Genomic DNA, 22111 nt, shown 5'->3' on the forward strand with positions numbered 1-22111 from the left:
GACTGACTACAGCTGGGGCAGAGGGCCAGGTGCCCTGGAGTCTGAACTACACCATAGATGTGTCCCACATTGAGGCGAGAGGACCAGTCTTTTGTGTCCCTGTGTCAGTCGTTGCCCGCAGGCTGCGGGGTGGGGGAGCAGGAGGAGGTATCAGAGCCTCCCAGGTGAGGCAGGGCCCCTTAGCTGAAGGCGTTTCCCTGGAAGAAGGGGCAGCGATGATCCTAATGGCTGGACAATGGATGCTGGGAAGAGGGATTCGAACAGAACACCAACGGCATCTCCTACAGCTGCCAAAGTGCAGCTTCATGACACCCCCCTCCCAGCCTTGCCCTGCTGAACCCAAGTGCCTCACCCTCTAGTGGGAAGGCCACAGAAGGCTTCTCTGCAAATGTGAGTGATTTCCCTCGGCCTGCGGGATGATGAGGAGTTTGCAGACAAAAGGGAAGAAGGAGTGGGAAAAATGTTCCCGATAAGAAGCCAGCACTTGCAGAAGCATGGAGGTGGGAAGGAGCACAACTCATTTGAGGAACTGAGACTCAGCTAGGGAAGCGGAAGTACAGACAACCTCGGGTAACCGCAGGGCTGGAGGCAGGGGAGAGATTGTGCTGGACTTTCAACTGTATCCTCAGGGTAATGGGGAGCCACTGGAGGTTTAGAACAAAGGAATGACATGACCCGACTTCCATGTTCAAAGGACCCCTCTGGCTGCTGTGCGAACAGACCCTTGGGGGCCAAGGGCAGAAGCTCGGACTCCAGTGTGGACGTTAGTGGTGTGGTTCGGGCAAGAAGTAGGGGTGCCCACACAAAAACCGAAATGTACACATGTTCATTGTAGCATTGTCCATAACGCCCCCAAACTGAAAACAACACAAATGTCTGTCCACTGGTGAATGGATAAACAAAATGTGGTCTAACCATACGATGGAATATTTGGCCATGAAAAAACAATGGAGTACTGATGCGTGCTACGATGTGAATAAAACTGAAAACATTATGCTAAATGAAAGAAGCCAGAAACAAAAAGACCATGTATTCTGTGGTTCCATTTATATGAAATGTCCAGAATAGGAGAATCCTTAAGGCAGGATTTAGATAAGAGGTTAACTAGGACGGGGCGGCGGGGAGACAACGGGAGGGTGTGATTGCTAACAGATGAGGGGTTCTTTTTGGGGTCATGAAAATAATTTGGAAGTTAGATTGTGATGATGCGGCCCAAGTTGGTGACTATACTAAAATTCACTGAATTTTAAAAGGTGAATTTTTTAGCTCATTGGGATGACTGATCTTATGGTTTATGCCAAGTAGGCCAAGGGATGACCAGATAGCCAGTGAAACATTATTTCTGGGTTTGTCTGTGAGGGTTTTCCTGGAAGAGATTAGTATTTAAATTTTTTTAAGTTTATTTACTTATTTATTTTGAGAGAGACAGAGAGAGCAAGTGGAGGAGGGGCAGAGAGAGTGAGGGGGAGAGAGGAGACAGAGATTCCTAAGCAGGCTCTGCACTGTCAGCGTGGAGCCCGATGTGGGGCTTGATCCCACAAACCGTGAGATCATGACCTGAGCCGAAAGCAAGAGTCAGACGCTAAACCGACTGAGCCCCCCAGGCGCCCCTGGAAGAGATGAGTATTTAAAATGATGAGCTGAATAAAGCAAGGAGCCTTCCTCAAGGCGGGTGGGCATCTCCCAATCCACTGAGGGCCTGAAGAGAACAGAAAGGTGAAAGAAGGTCGAATGTCCTTTCTCTGCTGGAGCTGGGATGTCCATCTTCTCCTGCCCTCAGGCTTTGGTGCTCCTGGTTCTGGGCCTTTTGGACTCAGATCAGAACTATGCCATCAACACCCCTGGTCCTCAAGCTGTCAGACTCCAATTGAATTCTACCACAGAGTTTTCCTGCAGATGGCAGATCATGGTACTTCTCAGCCTCCATAACCATGTGAGTTAATTCCTATAACAAATCTCCTTTTTGCTTTAAGTTTATTTGCTTATTTAAGTAATCTCTACACCCAAGATGGGGCTCACGACCCTGAGATCAAGAGCCGCATGCTCTTCTGACTGAGCCAGCCAGACACCTCATAAATCTCCTCTTCTGTGTATCTATATGATACCCACCCCATCCCTATCTTTATCCCTATCTCTAAGCCCCTATTGGTTTTGTTTCTCTAGAGAACCTCAGCTAACATATGTGAACTGTATCCCAACCAGAAGAAGGAAGGGGAGGGGAGGAGAAGGGATGCTCGGACCCGGTGGAGGAAAATGGCTGAATCTGAGACGTCTTTTGAAGATGGGTTACATCCCGGGGACAGAGTGGGGCAGAGAGTGGCTCTGTGTGAGACCCTGCTCCCCCCAAATTTAACACAAGCAGGAGCAGAAGCAGCCGCCACCATAGAGCCCGTAGCAAGGAGTCGCTGGCTTCACAGCCTGAGCTGCTCAGAGAATAGAGACCACGTAGCACTGGGACTCAGAAAGTCTTATTTATTTATTTTTTTAAGAAAGAGAGCAAGAGCATGAGCAGGGAAGAGAGGCAGAGAGAGACAGAGAATCTTAAGCAGGCTCTGTGCTCAGTGTGGAGCTGGATCCCACGATCCTGGGTTCACGACCTACGCAGAAATCAAGAGTTGCAGGCTCAACCGACCGAGCCACCCAGTAACCCCAGAAGGACTCAGATTTTGACGCCTCCACTCACTGGCTTCTTGGCTGCCTGTCGTTCTACAATTAGCCTGCCCTCCCGGGCCTCTGGAGGGACTACAGAGGTGAGTCTATCCGGCTGGGAGCCGCCTTCCCAACATTTCTAGCACATTGTAATCCGAGCGCATCATCACAAGCTCCAGGTGGCACTCACTGATACCTTCTCCGCGTGGCTTCAGAGTCCCCAGGTACAAACCGACCCCGCCCTGCCAACCCCAGCTCTTAAACCACAGGGTGGGGCTTTAGAAGAGCTCTTCCTCTCTGCGACCTCGCCTCAGTGCCATTGCTTCTGGAGCCCAACCCTGTCCCCAGGTCACCTCCAGAATCACTCCAGCCTCCTGTCTCTGCTAAGTTCAAATTCTGCTTCTGCCACGTCCTAGCTGTGTGGCCTTGGGCAAATGTCATGCTCCCTGAGCCTCCTTTTCTTCTTCTGTATCATGAGGATTCAGTGAGATCTTAATGGTACATGAAGTGTTCAACCCAGGACTTCACACATGGCAATGCCCAATAATTGTTAGATATGGTTTTTAAATTTCAAAAGCCATTTTATTATATAACATTTGATATATGCCGTATAACCTATTCATTCCAAAAACACTTAAGGAGGACCTATTGGGTACCAGCCACGTTGTGGATGCTAACAGACCCAATTGCTGCTTCTGTACCTTGTGGAGAGAAAGAGAGAGAGAACACAAATTAAAAAACTGACGCTTTTCATCATTCAGATGGTAATAAGCATTCCAGAAAAAAAAAAAAAAAAAACTAAAGCAGGAAAGAGGCAAAGGAGCACAGAGTGGATATAATTTTGAATGGTGCGACTATAAAAAGCTTCATTGAGGAGGTAGCTTTTGAGCAAAACCCTGAAATATGTTATAAAGCCTAATCACAAAACAAACATTATCTGAGAACCCAACCCCTGATTTGTGGACTAGAATACTATCACTCCTGAAGCTAGAGGTTTGGTTTTGTTTTGATAGCCTGGCTCTCCCCCCACTGACTAAAGCACCGCAACTCAAGCTCGAACATGCACTGAGATCACCCGGGGATCTGGTGAAAACTGCAGGCCAGGCCTGATGCTCTCTGCATTTCCAACAACAAAGCTATTGCTTTCACATTATTATCTTTAGTTCTCCCTTATGGCCTAGCCCAGCTTAAGCCTTCTTAAGATGTTTTTCTACCTTCCTCTCTCCCCTCCACCAAGATGCCTTCTTGCCAGCCACATCCCACATCTCTCCTTTCTTGTGACTTCTGAAGCCTTTTGCAGCTCAGTTAGAAAGCCCGAATCAGGAGGTCAATGTGTGGCTTGACTACAAGTTCTAGGTGTGGTTTTGAGCAACCTATTGGCCTGCTTGGTGCCTCAGTTTCCCCATTCTGAAAAGGAAAGACAATAGGTTCTTCAAGACCCCTTCCAGCTCAGATTAGGAGTCGGTTGGCATGTGTGTATGTGGCTTCCCAGCATCTGAACCTCATACCTGTGTTTGGGAGGGGTCCACCTTCTGGATCAAATATCAGATTTTATATGAAATAGAAGTATCAAATATTGATTCTCACCAAGCTGGGTCATTTGGCTGAAATCTCTGGAAGCACGGGGTGAGGGCTACCTATGAGGAGAGATGATCTAGACTTCATGGGGCCTCTGATGCTCAGTGGTGGTCACAGGCTATTTGTGGCAAAATCTTTAGGCGTCGTTGCATCCATCTCCCTCCCCTGGGTTTCTGCCAATTTTCTGCTTCTATTTCTCTCACCGATTCTCTAAGCTTCCAGATATCCTTCTAACAAATTCCTTTCTGCCTGAGTTACCTAGAAATGGATTCTGCTGTTGGCAGCTAATGAGCTCAGACCTTCAAGTAGTCCTGTGGTAGACCCATGTGTCTTTTTCTTTTTCTTTTTTAATTGGGTCTTTTCTTCAAGAGTGGCATGCCTTTTGGATGTGCATGTCTTAAGTCTTCCCATCTCTAACCTTCCCTCCCCCGACAGAGGAGTATCTTGAGGGCCCAAGCACAGTGCAAAACTGGAAACAGCAGATTAATAGACATGGATCCTTCCCAAGATTGTGAAGCATCTTCTAGCTCATAGGGCCAAATTGTCAGCCTGAAACAGCTTGTTTTAAACCAATGGCTTTTATTTATTTATTATTATTTTTTAATGTTACTTATTTTGAGAGAGACAGAGACAGCATGAGCAGGGGAGGGACAGAGACAGAGGGAGAGAGAGAGAATCCCAAGCAGGCTCCACACTGTCTGTGCAGAGCCTGACGTGAGGCTTGAACCCAGGAAACCATGAGATCATGACCTGAGCTGAAACCAAGAGTCGGATACTTACCCGACTGAGCCACCCAGGTGCCCCAGAAATGCTTTGTTTGTAAATTTCACATAAAAGTTTCAGATTTCCAGGTTTTCTTTAAAAAAAAAAAAAGTCAGAAGATCTGGCCACACTGACGTACAGTCCCACATGGTAACATTTTGTTGAAGATGAGTACAACCTACTGCCTTTCGATGGGGTGTGACTTCCTCCAGTTATCCATGGTCTCCACTCACCCCTGTTGGCCTGGACTGCTTCACTTATTTAAATGATCTCTTTGTGTCCAGGAGGCTCTTGGGTTTGTACCCCTTGTTTAGGTGAGTATAATGTTGTGTTTCATGCCTTATTTTCCTTGAGCACGTCTTTTTTTTTTTAAGTTTGAAAGTGAGAGAAAGAGTGTGCACAAGTGGGGGAGGGGCAGAGAGAGGGAGAGATAGAATCCCAGGCAGACTCCATACTGTCAGCACAGAGCCCAATGTGGGGCTTGAACCCACGAACTGTGAGATCATGACCTGAGCTGGAGTCAGATGGTTAACCAACTAAGCCACCCAGACGCCCTCTTCAGCGTGTCTCTTAAGGCCACAACTGGGGATAGGATGTGATGGGGTGAGACAAGCATGGACCCTGGAGTCATTGACTAGCTGTAAGCCTAGGAAGGCCCCTTCACCTCTTGGACCCTCTGTTTCCTCAACTCTGCGATGAAAATCCTTCCCAAGAATGTTGTAAAAAAAGATAAGGTCCAAAAAGCATGACACAGAGTATGTGTTCACCAAAAGTTTATTCAAGAGTTAGGAGATTCTGAGACCTTCCATTTGGAAGGGCCCAGCAGGATGCTTGGCTCATGGTGGGTGCTTAGAAAGCATACCTTCTCTTCCCCTAGCTTCTTGAGGGTTCTTAGGTAGGGCTGTTTTGGCACAGTCAGAGCAATCTGGCCACAGTACCTTCCAGAGGGGCCTGTGGCTAAAAATAGACTGGTTCTCAAATAGCTGTGGAACGTTAGGTGGGCGTGGTACCGCCTGCAATATGGCTGGACACACCCTCCGATTTGCATGGGACCCACAGGCCTCATGGAAAAGAACTGACACCCTGTCCAGGTGTGTGAACCCAAGGTCACACCAACGCAACAGCATCAGCAAGGATAGACATAACTACATTCAGGGAGGAAAGGCACCTGGGAAAGAAAATCACAGGAGGAAGACACCAGGCGGGGAGGGCCTGACAGAAGACAAGGCTGAGAGATTGTTAGGAACAGGTGTTCGAGGACCAGTCTGAGGCTGTGTTTGCCCTTCTTCATCCCCACATAGCTCTCGTTTGCTCTGGGATGAGAAGGCAAGAAGGGGTTCACGTGGGGCCCAAACAGCTCTGCCAAGGGATCCCCCTCTCTGAAGGAGCTCCACAGGAGACGCTGCAGGGGACTGGCCAGAAAGAGGAGTGAGCATAAAGGCTCTCGGGTAGGAAGGCCCAAACGGAGGTCAGCAGTGGGGCGATGCCTGAGTCCTGACAGTGGGCAGAGGGGCGTCTAGCCAGCAGGCAACGGCTCCGGCCACATCCATGGCATCTCCTCCCTTCTGGGACCTCAGAGGGAGCCACAGTCCCTATTAGAGCCCAGAGCATTGCTGGAATACTTGGTGAAGGGGACCTAAGTCCGGGTCAGGACTTCCTGCTGGCCCAGCTGTGGTGGTGCTGGTGAGGGGCGGTTCGGACACCAAGACTGTAGGTGGAGACGTGGCCCTGTCATACTCATGGCTTATCCAAAGCTATTCAGCACCTGCTCTGTGCCCAGCTCCATTCCACACTTACAGTGATGAACAGGGAGCAGGAAGGCATCAGGGAGATAATGAGCAAGTGCATCAGATGGGTCAAGATCAGTCCTGTAGTGATACATGTTGTGAAGAAAATGATGTGATATACTGGAGCGGCTGAGGTGGGTGGGGCTGAGTGACCAGGGGAGACTTGGTCATTTGCATGACCAGGGGATGAGCTAGGGGCAGAAGGGTCACAGCTGTTTCCTTTTCTTGGGTGCTACTCCCAGCCCTTGCTCTGTTGGGGCCTCTGTCCCACCTGAGAAGTCAAGTCCCCTCAGCAAGCCAATCCCAGGGGACTCACCTGAGAATGAGGTCAAGCGGGTGGGTGTCCGCTGAACCACTGGCGGGGTTTGTGATGTGCTCCTACCTGCCCAGGTCCGCCCAGACTCCAGGGCAGGGGCGCCACCTCTGACTCATCTCAGGCGGAGCTGGGAAGCCGCCTGCTATTGCCCCCTCCCCCCCTTCTCCCCGGGTTCTAGGACTCTGGCAGAGGATCCGACCAGGGGCTTATGATCACCGGGACAGAAGCCATACCCCTCTGCGCCCTGCATATCACACAGTGGCCATGATGAAATGTAAGGTTCATCTCCACCCTCTTCCTGTGAGAAGGGGGGTGTGGTTCTTGAGGACAGGATGTCAGCATTATTCTTTTTTCTTTTAAGTTTATTTATTTTAAGAGAGATTGAGAAAGAGAGAGAGAGAGAACACAAGCAGGGGAGGGGCAGAGAGAGAAAGAGAGAGAGAGAATCCCAAGCAGATACTGCACTGTCAGCATGGAGTCGGGCTGCCAGGCTTGAACCCATGAACCATGAGATCATGACCTGAGTCGAAATCAAAAGTCGGAGGCTTAAGCGATTGAGCCACCCAGGGGCCCCCACAATGTCAGCATTTCTTAGGGGACTGGCCTGGGGTTGTGTTACTGCATGTGAAATACATGCTCTAAGAGGTGGCCAGCCAGCATCAGCCTCCACCAACAATTGCTAGACTTTGCTCCTTCCTCAGAGATGCCTCCTTCAAAACCCACTAGGGTTTTTTCCTTTGCACCTGTATCTCATTCACTCAACCCAGACCTTCCCTTCTACTTCCTGGGATGCCACATTTCCCTGGATTGGAAGCCTGGCCTCACTGTTCATTTATTACCTGTCTGCTCTTTGACCCCCTCCCCCCCCCGCCACACACCCTCTCTGTGTTTCAGCCTCCTCTTATGTGAAATAGAAATCAAGAGTGTAGCCTCATCGTGATGTTGTCCTAGTTTTCATTCAGCAAATACCGCATGAGTTAAGACAGGTAAAGCCCTTTGAACAGTACTTGGCATATAATAACCACTCAATAAATGGTATCTGTTTTACTATTATCATGATTAAATATTTACCTAGTGTCTATTCTGTTGGGCATTGGGGATTCGGTGCTGAGGGAAACACACCTTACAATAGATGGAGTCCAATAAAGAATGTGTAGCATTTGGCACAGAGAGGGTCCCCAGGAAATGGGAAATCCTCTTCCCTTGCTTCCCAGGAACCACCCCTGGGAGCCCTTCCGGTCCTCAGTGTTTCTTGAAACCTACAGACCTGACCTGCGGTGGAATGCTCTGGCTGGCAGAAGAGCATTCACCAGTCACCTTGGGGTGTGTCACGTGCCACACAGGAGAGGTTGCCCTAATGAAGAGTCCTATAGTGAAGTCTGCCAGATGGGGCCAGCTTCAAGGGTGGCGGATGAGTCCTCTCTCATCTCCCCCAGCTGCTCAGCCAGTGTCTAGAAACAGGGTGTGAGAAGCCTGCCTCCCTTGGGTCTTCTTGGTCAGGCCTGGATTCCCCTTGGGACACTCTGACTCAGGCCTGACTCTCAGGAACAGAGGTAGTTAGTTGCAACAGTTTAAGTCTGGTTTTGCGATTTTAACATCCTATTCTGGTATTCAAAGCTGTCACTCAGGGCTTCACTGAAGGTGTGGCCTATAAGGTCCAACGCACAGGCAAGAAGGGGCACAGCCTGACGCTGAGAGCTACTTAGTCACTTCTAAGAAGTTCTTTCAGGTTCTGGGCTCAATTTATAAATTATTTTTAATGTGTGTTTATTTTTGAGAAAGAGAGAGAAAGAGGGAACAGGGGAAGGGCAGAGAGAGAGGGAGACACAGAATCCGAAGCAGGCTCCAGGCTCTGAGCTGTCAGCACAGAGCCCAGGGGGGCTCACACTCAGGAACATTGAGATCATGACCTGAGGGGAAGTCAGTCGCTTAACCAACCAAGCCACCCAGGTGCTCCTCTGGGCTGAATTTAAAATGCCTCCTGCTGGGGGCGCCTGGGTGGCTCAGTTGGTTGAGCGTATGACTCCGGCTCAGGTCATGATCTCACAGTTCCTGACTGTGAGCCTCATTGGGCTCTGTGCTGACAGCTCAGAGCCTGGAGCCTGCCTGGGATTCTGTGTCTCCCTCTCTCTCTGCCCCTCCCCTGCTCGTTCTCTGTTGTTCTCTGTCCCTCAAAAATAAATAAACATTAAAAAAAAAAGTTTTTAAACGCTTCCTGCTCAGGTGAGGGTGGATCAGTTGGAAGGTCAGAAGATTGCTTTAACTTTTGGGAGAGGGGGCTCTTGAAATCCCTTAGAAAACACAGATATAGTTTAACTCTAGAAGCTGGGTTTAGATAAGTGATAAAACACAGTTGATACAAGCAGAAAAGCTAAGGGAGGCTGTTTTCATAATAATAGTTTCTATTGATTGCTTGCTTACCAGGTGTCGGGCACTCTGTGAAATGTTTCAGCTGAATGATCTCATGTAAACCTTGCGAAGCCCTGTGAAGTTGGTCTGTTGTGATCCATGCTTAAGATAAGAAAAAGCAGGAGGCTCAGAGAGGTGGGGCCACCTGCCCAAGGCCACACAGCTGACAAGTGACAGAGCTCGGATGTGAATCTAAGTGCAGTGACTCCAGAGCCCACAGCCTTAACTGGCGTCAGCACCAGGGTTAGTTTGTTGGTGAAGCATGATGGAAAAATAAGAATCCTGAGCTACAAGAGACAGAAGAATACGGGTGGCAGTTACTTTGCCTTTACCAGAGAGGTTTGTAACCCTGCCTGGGCACTAGAATCAGTAAGAAACAGTATACAATGTAGATTTCAAGTCTCTACCATTAGACATACCTCTCCAGGAGATGGGGCCTAGCATCTCTATTTTTCATAGTTTCTCAAATGATTCTGATACCGTGGGTTGAAAACTACTGCCCTAGCCTGAAAAATTTCATGAATATTTGCTGGTGGGCTCTAGGGTGGAATGCAAACCCCCTTAAAGACATATAGGAAGTACCGTGAATTGCAGCAAGGATAGGGTTATGTCATCTGGTTCATTTCAAATCCCGCTGTGCCATGAACTAGCTGTGACCTTGGACAAAATGCTTCACTTTTCAAAGCCTTGGTTTCCTGAGCTGAAAAATAGGACTGATTATACTGACCTTCAGGTGGTGCTCTGAAGAATAAAAAAGTTAAAGAAGGTAAGAGAAAAGGGGTGGTAATAGCAGATTAGATTCGGGGCGCCTGGGTGGCTTAGTCGGTTAAGCGTCCGACTTTCGCTTAGGTCATGATCTCACGGTTTGTGGGTTTGAGCCCCGCGTTGGGCTCTGTGCTGACTGCCAGCTCAGGGCCTGGAGCCTGTTTCAGAGTCTGTGTCTCCCTCTCTCTCTGACCCTTCCCTGCTCACGCTGTCTCTCTCTCTCGCCTAGAAATAAATAAAACATTAAAAAATTTTTTTAAAAAAAGTAGCAGATTAGATTGGGCAGAAGAAGCCTCCATGAGATCACAGTGATATAACTTGAATAAAATATATACCCCAAACCTCCAATTATTTGATGGCACTGTAGAGCATTCAACAGGAGGCAGAAAGGTGAGAGGAGTTGAAACTTGAGAGACAGGAGCTATACTGGATGAAATTTGTATTGCTGTGGCCTCTTGTTTGAGGCCCTCTCTAATCTGTGTGGGAGATAGGGATGTGTAGAGAGCTGTGCTCTTGCTGGTTTGAGGTGTCAAAAGTAGAGAATTCCATGCAAATTGCTGGAAAATTAAGAAATGGTCATGGTGGTGGGGAATCCTAGAAAGACATGAGCTGTAGAAGAGATGAGCTCCAAAATCTGTATGTAAACTCTGTCCAAATCCTTGGCTGTCCACTGACCTACACACATGCACAGGAGGCTCCAGAGATTCCAGTGAAATCAGCACCTGGAAGATTAAAGAACTGAGTGGAAGTTTCAGGGCTCGCCCTCTCCAAGGGGGCAAAGTTTGGAGTTTGGAGTCTAGCCAAGTTATTTGCCTGCTAAAACAAACTTAAACACTCTTGAGAGGAACATAACATAACCAGGGTCTCTACATTGACAATATCCAGCATACAAAACCCAAGAAAGTTGTAGTAGACCCATGAAGACACAGAAAACTGATACTCAAAACTCATTTTCAAGGAGAAAAGCGATGATCCAAATGTTGGAATTAACATCGAAGATTTTAAAGCAACTCATATTTTCAAGGCCTTAAAGGAAAATATAGTCACAGTGAAAAGACAGATGGAGAACCTCAGCAGAGAAATTGAAACTATATAAAAGAACCAAATGAAAATCCAAGAACTAAAATGTACAATAAATGAAATGAAAAATTAACTTGATAGGTTCAATAGCAGTATGAAGATGACCAAAGAGTCCATGAATTTGAAGATCAATAGAAAATACCCATTCTGGGGGTGCCTGGATGGCTCAGTTGGTTAAGCATCTGACTCTTGACTTTGGCTCAGTTAATGATCCCAGGGCTGTGAGATAGAGCCCCCGCTTTGGGCTCCATGCTGAGTATGGAGACTGGTTGGGATTCTCTCTCTCCCTATCCCTGCCTCTCCCCTGTTCATGCTCTCTCATGCATGTGCGTGCTTTTTCTCTTAAAATAAATAAACATTTAAAAAAGAAGCATGAACACTCTTCAAAAAAGAAAGAAAGAAATTACCTATTCTGAATACCAGAGAGAAAAAGAAAACTGAAAAAATTAAACAGAGCTTCACAGACCTGTGGGAAAACATTAAAAGATCTATATACCACATGTAATTGAATTTTTAGAAAAAAGAAGGAGAATGGGGCATAAGAATATTTGAAGAAATATTTGCTGATGACTTCTCAAATGTCATTAAAGATAAATTTACAGATTCAAAAAGCTCAGTGGAGCCCACACAAAATAAATACAAAGAAAGCCATGCCCAGTATAGCATAGTCACACAACCAAAATCCAAAGAGAATGCAAAAAATCTTGAAAACAGCCAGAGAAAAATGACACATTATAAACAGGGCATCTATGATACAAATGACAGCTGACTTCTCATTGCAAATGAGAAGCTGTAACCTAACAGATTGACATCTTTAAAGTGCTGGAAAACAAAACAAAACATAGCAAATCCCCCTCTCGAACCAGATACCTATATCCAGTGAAGATATACTTCAAACATGAAGGCAAAATAGACACATTTTCAGATAAATAAAAACTGTATTTGTCACCAGTAAACCTGTATAATAAGAGATGCTAAAGGAGGTTTATCTGGCTGAAGGGAGATGACACCAGATAAACCCTCAGATCTATAGGAAGGAATGAAAAACACTTGAAATGGTAAATATGTGAGTAAATATTTTTAAAAATTCTATTTTTTTCATTTCTTGATTTCTTCAAAAGACATCACTGTTTGAAAGCTAAAATTATGATGTTATAGGGTTTATAACAGATGTAATTTATGTAATAACAGCACACAGGCTAAGAATATGGAAAAGTGGAGCTACATTGTTGTGAAGTTCCTATATTTTATGTGAAGTACCACAATATTAATTTTAAGCAGATTGTGATAAGTCAAAGATGTGTGTTATTGTCACTACAGCAGCCACCACAAATACAATTCATAGAAGGTATAGCTAACAAGGGCCATAGAGGATTTAAAATGAATACAAAATATTATTCAATTAAACCAAAAGAAGGAAGGAAAGGAGAAACAGAGAAACAACAACAAAAAGATGGAATGGCAGAAAGCAAATAGCAAAATGGTAGAACTAAACCTAAATACATCAATAATCTCATTAAATATAAATGGACAAAAAACACAAATTGCCAGAGCAGAGAAGCAAGATCCATGTATATGCTATCTATAAGACATATTCTTCAAACACAAACTATACATAGGTTGAAAGCAAAAGAATGGAAAAAGATACAAAATAAAAACACAAATAAATCATAAGAAAGCTGGAGTGACTATATTAATATCAGATAAAGTACACTTCAAAGCAGACTGTAACAGATATTTCACAATGACAGAAGAGGCACTTCATCAGGAAGATATAACAACTTTAAATGTATATTAACCTAATCACAGAGCTTCAAATACATAAAACAAAAATAGATAGGATTATAGGGAGAAGTAGACAAAGCTCACAATTACAATAAAAAATGTTAATACTTCTCGATAATTGATACGAAAAATCAATAGACAAAAAAATTAGTAAGGATGTAGAATATCTGAACATTATCGACTACCTTGACTTAATTGACATTTATAGAACATTACGCATCAAATAATAGAATACAATTTCTTTTCAAGTGTACATGGGATATTCATCAAAATAAGCCATATCTTGGGGCACCTGAGGAGCTCAGTCAGTTGAGCGTCTGACTACGGCTCAGGTCATGATCTTACAGTCTGTGAGTTCAAACCCTGTTCAAAACCTCTGTGCTGATGGCTCGGAGCCTGGAGCCTGCTTCATATTCGGTGTCTCCCTCTCTCTCTGTGCTCCTCCCTCGCTCATGCTCTGTCTCTCTCTCTCTCTCAAAAATAAAGATTAAAAAAGAAAAAATAAATAAACCATATCTTGGGCCATACACAAGTTTTAGCAAATTTCAGAAGATTAAAATCTTATATTCTTTGACCACAGCAGGATTAATTAGAAATAAATAGGAATAAGATATCTGGGAAAGCCCCAAATATTTGGAAATTAAGCAACACACCTCTAAAAAAACCACATGATATTCTGAATTAAATTGAAAACGTATGTCCACGCAAAAACCTGCACATAAATATTCAGAGCTGCTTTATTCACACTTGCCAAAACCTGGAAGCACCCAAGACGTCCTTCAATAGGTGAGTGGATACACAAACACTGGTACATTCATACAATGGAATATTATTCAGTGATAAAAAGAACTTTGAAGCCACAAAAAGACATGGAGAAAGCTTAAAAGCATATTGCTGAGCGGAAAAAAAAAAAGCCAATCTAAGAAGTCTGTATGATGCCAACTATATGACATTCTGGAAAAGGTAAACTTACAGAGACAGTAAAAAGAGAGGTAGTTGTCACAGGTTTGGAAGAAAGGAGGGATGAGTAAGTGAAGCACAGGGGATTTTCAGGGTAGGGAAACTATTCTGTATGATACTGTAATGGTAGAGACATGTCAAAACCCATAGAACTGTACAAGACAAAAAGTGAAACGTAGGGTTTCCCTGGCTGGCTCAGACGGTGGAGCATGGTACTCTTGACCTCAGGGTCATGACTTTGAACCACACAATGGGTGTGGAGGTTATTTTTTTAAAAAAGATTTTAAAAAGCGAAACATGATGTAAACTATGGACTTTAGTTAATAAAAATGTACCATTACTGGCCCATCACTTGTAACAAATGCACCACACACAATATAAATCATAAGGGAAACTATGCATTGGGGGCAGAGGGAGTATGTGGGAACCCTTGGTACTTTCCCATCAACTTTTTTATAAACCTAAAACTGTTCTACAAAAAATTAAGGTTTTTTTTTTTTTTTTTTGAAAGACCCATGTCCAAATATTGTAGGTGACCTGGTGCCTAAGCATACCATGTACCTTCCTTCCAATCTTCTGTCTTCCCATAATGTTTCTAACCGAGATTTATCTGCCTTGAAGGACTCTCTTTCTCAACCAGGAAGGGGGTTTCAGAGGACAGGAGGGGATGCTGAATGCGAACAAGATCGTGGAGAGAATCACGGGAATATCAGGCGAAACCAGTTGCTCTGGTTCGAAACCTGGTTTACCCTCTTGCTAACTCTCAAGCATTCATTCCACAATAGTCAAGCTTCTACTCTGAGCAAAGTTCTGCACTGGGAACTGAAAGTGTAACTGGCAACAAGCCACAGTCCCTTCCCACAAGGCATTCACAATCCAGAGGGAGAGAATGACAAGTAAACAAGCAGTGACAGTTCAGTGTGATAAGTGTTACCATACACGTAAATTCAGGGGCCTGGGGGAGTCCTGGGGAGGAGGATCTCACCCAGCTTCGTTTTGGTCAAGTGAGACCTTCCTCCTGGGTGACATAGAAGCAAACCTCAAAATTAAGAAGCAATGGAAATGCCTCCTGGGCTTGGTCAGAGATCTAGAAAGGAAAGAGAACAGGAGCCCATAAGGAAGCTGCAATCCAGTCACTGTAGAATGTAAATAGAGAGATGTGGGGGGGTGGGGAGTGGGGAGTGGATGATAGAGGTGAAAATGGGCTGTAGAGGCAAGGAGGGCAGTCAGACCCAAGCCTTTGACCCTTTCAGTAGTGCCTACTCAGCCCAATCAGACCTGCAAAGCCTGCTCCCAGGAGTCTGTGCCTAAGGCAGATGACGTGTCCTGGGGAGACTCACCAAGTCTCTTTTGAACGCACTTGATAGAAGAAGTGATCCTGTAATTACCGTGGTGATAATTAGAGGAACTTCTTTGCTTCTTTCAACAAACATTGCATAAAATGTGGCTCTCTCACCTTTGGGGGAGGGGGGGAAGCCAGGCATCCCCCGTGGGGAAAGCCAACACCTGCATCTCTTTCCTGCCAAGCACACCTGACTACTGGGCTGAAGCCCAGAGGTGCCATAGATACACCTGGGACAGCTCCACGTTGGAGCTGAGTGTAACTGGCAGAGTGACCAAAAGTCACTCCCCAGGTACCCCAGGCTGGGCAGACTCCAGCCAACCCACAGGCTTCAGATTTATTTCAGTCTGGCCTTCAAATCTGCGGAGACCCTGCCCAGGACCTGGAGGTGCTTTCTATATCTCGGCAACCTTAGCTTGAGATGCTTAAGCCACTAGTCTGGGCTCACACTCCATCCTCCTTGGACCACGTACACAGGGTTTCTATGGCCTAGACCCTCTCGTAGTCTTGTCAAATGCTGTTTGGCTTCTTATATAATCCGCCTTCACATGTCTATTCAAGAGGCACTATGAGGACCCCTGGTTTAGATGGAGAGAAGAAAACCTTTCTTCTCATTTCTGACCTCATACCTTTTTACCTGAACCTCTTCTCCCTCTTTTCTTCCACCAGATTTTTCTCAGTGCCATGAACAGTCCCATTGCTTCTGGGAAAGCCTTGACTTTCTTTCCTCAGCACCTCCTGTCCTATCCAGCCGATACCAACTTTTCACTTGGCTTTGCCTTTAATGACTCAGTGGGAGCTAAAAACCAAGTGAATTGCCCAGAGGCTCTCCATCTCTTTTTGTTTCATTAGCGACATATCTGGGCTGTTTTGTTCTTAGCTTTCCAGTCAAGAAGCCTCTGCACCTTTCAAAGCCACTTGTACCAATGGCTTCTGGTCTTTCCCATGGGGCCCAAAGCCTCAACGCACGCTCCTCTGAGACTCAGAATGACTGTGTGTCACATTCAAGGGAATATTTGGCATTCTGTAAAAGCACCTGGCAAAGCTGTAAGAGCTAAATGAACATCAAAATTTAGGCTCTCTGCCTTCCTATCTCCCCAGGATATCCCTACATCCAGTGCTATTTACAGCTGGGAAGATATTTGCAGGCTGGTATCTTTCTGTCAATGGTCAGAGGACGAGTGCTTGGTGGTTTGGTATTTTCTTGGGGCCCTATCTCAGACCCTCTTTGGGACTTTGATCTTATCAAATGGCCCTCTCCCAGGGCTCTCTGGTGAAGCTTCAGGAAACATGTTGAACCTGACTGGTCTTGGCACCTGGCAGTGGGGGAAGGAGGAAGAAGGAGAGAATTCTTCTGAAGGAAAAGTGTATTTGGCTTTCTCATTAATGGGTTCCCTTTGGGGAACAGGCAAGCAGCAGATGTATGGGCAGTGGCCAACTGATCCATTTGGAGATAGATTCAGGGTGTGGTGTTCCCTGTAAGCCCGGGCAGGCCCTGGGAAACTGGAGCAGAGCTAGATCCCGGCCCGAAATTGGCCAAGCTGCAGAGGAGCCTGAATATGCTGGTTTCAGGTATGCGAGGTCTGCTCCCTCTGGAGATTGGGGTCCGGAGGGACTCATGTGTCTGTTGCCCAAGCATGCTTCTCAAACCTGGAGCTGCACTGATCATTTCCATTCGTGAACATAGTAACTGGCCAGGAGGCTTAGCTTGGCCCTTCAGAGTCTGGCCTCAACACACCTTATCGGTCCCTTCTCTCAACACTCCCCAGCGCAAACTATCCATTCCCACTCCTGGATCAAACCAAAGCTCACTCCAAGCCTTCACATCTTTGGGCCTTGCCTCCTGCTATTCTCTCTTCACAGAATGCCTTTTCTCCTCATAAGCCACTCCTGGAGAAGCATCCCCTGATGCCCCAGAAGCTCAATCCATCTCTCTCTCCTCCTACGCCCCAGATTCACTCTGTTGGCGTCTGGTCTAGCTCTGTTATTTTACTTTGCGCCTGCCTCCAGTCTTCCCGATGGGAAGTTCCCTGAGCTTTTTGCTCTTGCAGGACCAGCTCCTTCTCATCCTTCAGGTGGCAACTCAAATGTCATCTGCTCAGCTAAGCCTCCCCGGACCACCCTATCGAAGGGTAGCCTCCATCCATACACACTCTGTCCCATTACCTTGAGTTATCATCTTCATGAAACAGCATCTGAAATCATCTTCCCCTATTTGTCGGCTTGGACTATGTCTCTTCCTCTAGAATGTAAGCTCTTAGAGGGCAGAGATCCAGCAGAATCAGTTGATTCATAGTTGGTTCCCAATAAGTATCTGATGATGGATTAAGCGAAGGCAAGTGTGGGGTATTCGAGTTGGCACCCTGAGGACCTGGCACGGAGCCTGGCGCAATAGAGGCTGGCAGCATGGAACACTTGCTAAATGAATGAATGAACCGACGAACGAAGGATGCGGCGCTGGGCCTGCAGACTGACAGGTTGTCTGACAGTTGGGGGACCTGCGGCCAGCACACTGTTGATTGACGGCTGACAGCTGAGTGGCAGCCAACCGACGCGCATCGGGGCTCCTGATTGGCTGGCTGCTGCAGCCCCCCCCTTAAAGGGAAATGGGAGGGGGCCCGAGGCGACTGCTCCGCGTGGGGAGGAGGCGGCACCAGGCGGCGGGAGGCGGCCCAACCGCTAGAAGCTGTGTGAGCAACAGTCGCCTCGAACCAGCGAACCGACGTCTCCGCGCAAGGGCCTGGCGCGAGGGGCGGGGCGCGCGCGTCACGTGAGCGTGTTTTGGGCACGTGACCCGCGCCGGCCNGTGCACGCCCCCCTCGTCCCCACCAGAGGGGGTGGCTGGCGCTGGACGAAGGCGGTCAGCGGCCGGGGACCCGGCGCCCGAGAAGGGGGATGGAGGCGGCGGCGGCGGCCGCGGCGGATGTCATCTGGTCATGGGCGGAGCAGGTGATGGAGAAGGGGAGCATGACCCCAAAGGTGGGAAGCCCACGGAGGGGAAGTTGAATCCCACGGGCACCCCGGAACTGACTGGAGGGGGTGCTCCTGGGCAGGAGGATTCGAAAGGGTGGGCAGAGGCCGGCCGGGGCAAGGGTGGGCCCCTGGGCTGCGAGGAAGCTAGTGGGGAAAACAGGTGATAGATACGAGAGGACCAAGTTGGAAGTTGCGAGAGAGGAGGCGCCGGCTAACTGGGACTGCTGCTTCGCACCTGGGTCCAGGGCGAGTGAAGGGGGAGAGTTGGCAAGGTGGGCAGAGGCCCGGGCGTGACGGAGGGGACACCGCGGAAGCAGCGTCTTGGGAACCGTGGAGGGAAGTCCCTTGCGAAGAGGTTGGAAGGGGAGCCTGTTTGGATAACCGCGCTCCGGAAGGGAAGTCCTTGGTGGCGGTGGGGAATGAGTAGACTCTTTGTGAGGGTCGGTACTCAGTTCTTCAGAATTGAAAGTAGCCTGGTGCCCTGGGTCAAGGGTGGAGATGGAGGAGCTGCAAGTTCTGTCCATCTTGATAGGACTGCTAAAGTTATTAAACAGCTTGTTAAGGACTGGGAAGCGTGCTATGTAGTTTACAGAGTGAGAACATACCTGTCTTGAGCAGGGAGTGTGGTGTTTGGGGAGAAGGGGCTGAGAGGCCTCCCTTCAGCATGTGGAGGTGGAGTATTTGCAGGAGGGGTTGAAGGAGTGGTGATCGTTTCCTTGAAGGGTGGAAATTGGATAGTGGGGAGGAAGTAATGCCGGGAGGGTGAGGAGGCCAGAAAGGGGATGCTAGTAGGTGTGGGGATGGGAAATCTGGTTGCAATCTGGAGAGATTGATTGAAGACCGTTTACCTTCAGTTGGAAGCAAATTTGGTTTGGGACAGGATTGTATGCTTTCCCTTGTTAGAAAAGAGCGCGCTAGGGGCGCCTGGGTGGCTTAGTCGGTTAAGCGTCCGACTTTCGCTTAGGTCATGATCTCACGGTTCGTGGGTTCGAGCCCCGCATCGGGCTCTGTGCTGACTGCCAGCTCAGAGCCTGGAGCCTGTTTCAGTCTGTGACTCCCTCTCTCTCTGACCCTCCCCTGCTCACACTGTCTCTCTCTCCTAGAAATAAATAAAACATTAAAAAAAAAATTTAAGAAAAAAAAAAAAAGAGCGCGCTAGAGTAGGAAGAGCAGGGCACCTGCCTGAGTTGGAAGGCCTGGTTTGGAGGGCCGCTTCACTACGAAATATCTTTATTCCCCGGGCAGGATGGTAAACCCTCCATTGCTTTTCCCTTACTTACTAGATAGCAGAAGTGCCTCTTTGCAGGTTGTAAAGATTAAATGAATATCTTTACAAAGCACATGGCAAACTGTAAAGTGTTACATCTTACTGCATTTTAGCAGAGAAGCCAGGGAAGTGGGTGGTAAGTGAAAACAAAGAATGGTTTAGGTAGAGGGCTTTAATTGAGGGGTTGCCTTGCAGTGGTTGGGGTTGTGATAAGTCAGGAACTCATTCTGTCTTCACAGAGGGAAAGAGGGTTGATGATTGAAGATGATAATTCAAAAGGGAACTTCAAAGATGTGTATACAAGCTCAAAAAGAAGATAACGGAATGACTGAAATAAAGTGACACTAAAAGAAGAATTAAAACGTTGGTAAACAATTGTGCCGGCATATATATTTTTAAAAGCCGTTTAAACTAATTGGATAGCTTTGAGCAACGGCGAGCTGCCTCTCTTTAGCAGGCAATAAGGAACACAAGATTACGGTTGGAGTTTTCTTATGGACAGAATAAGTTCCCCTTGTGGTAACTAACTCGTCTTGAGCTCTTAACACTCTGGCCCAGCTGAGAGTCCTGGTGGGTGCCCTGCTTTGCTGTTTTCAGGCCACAGATGGTCGAAGTAGTTAACACAGTGGCCAAGAAGTGGGCGAAATGAGAGTGTTTCACTAGGTAGGTTGGCCACACAACTATTTCTGTGTGATGGTCGACAGTTCTGCTAGTTCAGGGGGGACTATTTTGTGAAGTCTGAGAGTTTACAGTATTCATCCTAGTGAAATACTTCAGTCTTGGCTTCCTATGGCTTTATGGGCAGAGAAGCTCCTTGAAATCAGAATGCTTAGCCTTTCATCTTGAGTATGTTTTGAGATGGAGACACTTTTTACATCATCTTGAGAGAGGGAGGTGTCTGAGAAGAGGAGTGGAAGACCAGGCAGCTTTCTAGGCTCTGATAGTTACCATAGGTAATGATCCATGTGCAGTAAAGGTACATGTTTAATTCTCCCAAGTCCCTGAGGTCAGTGATCATTTCCTGTTCTATAGAGGAGGAAACTTAGGCTCAGGAGGCCAAGTGATTGGTCTAAGATGCTTCGCCTCTGATGCTTTATTTTGTTGGACATAATTCTCCCCATCATTTTATTCATTCTCCTTGAAATATAAGTATGGGAAAGGTATCCCAGAAGTACATGTAAGCTGAGTTTTGGATTATGTCTCATTTTGCAGTGTCTTTGTTACTGTTCCATAAGTTCATGCAAATAAGAGTTGATTTTTTTTAATAGACTTCTGCTTTATTTGTATGTGGCCTTTAGGAAAATCAACCTTGTGGAGACTACTGTGGCAGTATAGATTTGTCTGAGGATGGAGTCAGCGAAGAATGAAGAAGTCAGAATGAAAATAGGTTCCTTTAGGATTTTCATATAGTAAGATATGCAGATTATAAAGCAAGATTGGCCATGAGGTGGTAACTGTTGAAGCTTAGTGATGAGTACAGGGAGGTTTATCATTTTACTCTGTATACTATGACATGTTTACAGCTTTCATAATAAAAAGTTAATTTAAAAACCCGATACATGCTGTTCATGCTGTTTTCTGTTTTCTTGTGCTTGCTTTCTGTGTTGAGAAGTTTTCTGTGAATAGGTGTATTAAGAATATGTAGGTTATAACCTAACGAATGCGGGGGTGGGGGATGAGCCACGCAGGTAGTTGGCGGGTAGCTCCCTGAGCTTTCGAGCTTCCACTTTGGGGACGTGAAATCTGTGGGGTTGTTCTGGTTGAAGGTGCAGCTTCAGTACACCCCATACAACAGAAGTATGGAATCCCCCTTCTCTGTGGGGTTTACATGCCAGGACTCCAGTGGATGCCTGAAACCAAGGATAGTACTGAACCCTAATATACATTGTGTCTTCTCTGTCCGTACACACTTAGGATAAAGTTTAAGTTATAAATTAGGCCTGATAAGAGATTAACAACAAATAAAATAATTATAAAGATATAATAAAAGCTATATGAGTATGGTCTCTCAGAATATCTTATTGTACTGTACTCACCCTTCTTGTGATGATAGGAGGTGATAAAATGCTTATGTGATGAGATGAAGCTACGTGCATGAGCGTAGGCTTTGTGACAGTAGGCCACTGTAGACTGGCTGACAGTACGTGAGGAGGACTGACTGCTTCTGGACTGTGGTTGTGACCCTGGTAACTGAAATCATGGGGTCCCATGAGGCAGGGAAAGAGCAGTCCTCTGTCCCAGGTCATGAGCAGGAGATACAGAGCAGGGTAGCAAGCACCTGTGATTGGAGTGGAGGTCAGTAATTTTGGGGGCTTAATGGCAGGAGCTGTTTTTAAACGGTGTCCAGGGAAAAGCAAAGCAGGGACTTGTGGTGAGCACCCCAAACTTAAGTCTTTATCTGAGTGTTCAGACTCTGGGTGTGATTATGGATATCATAC

At 46.7% G+C, this 22111-nt stretch overlaps 1 long non-coding RNA gene across 1 annotated transcript; it reads right to left on the reverse strand.

Annotated features, from left to right (window-relative positions):
* Nucleotides 1-3287: 3287 nt before the first annotated feature.
* LOC144233155 (uncharacterized) lies at nt 3288-17759 on the reverse strand. The gene is made up of 3 exons (XR_013335615.1): nt 17600-17759; nt 15077-15178; nt 3288-3350 (listed from the first exon to the last, which is right to left on the reverse strand). It is a non-coding gene; the product is annotated as an uncharacterized LOC144233155 (long non-coding RNA).
* Between the last annotated feature and the right edge of the window lie 4352 nt (nt 17760-22111).

Source organism: Crocuta crocuta, unplaced genomic scaffold (genome assembly GCF_008692635.1).
Source record: "Crocuta crocuta isolate KB4526 unplaced genomic scaffold, BGI_CrCroc_1.0 scaffold339, whole genome shotgun sequence".
Lineage (NCBI taxonomy): Eukaryota > Metazoa > Chordata > Mammalia > Carnivora > Hyaenidae > Crocuta > Crocuta crocuta.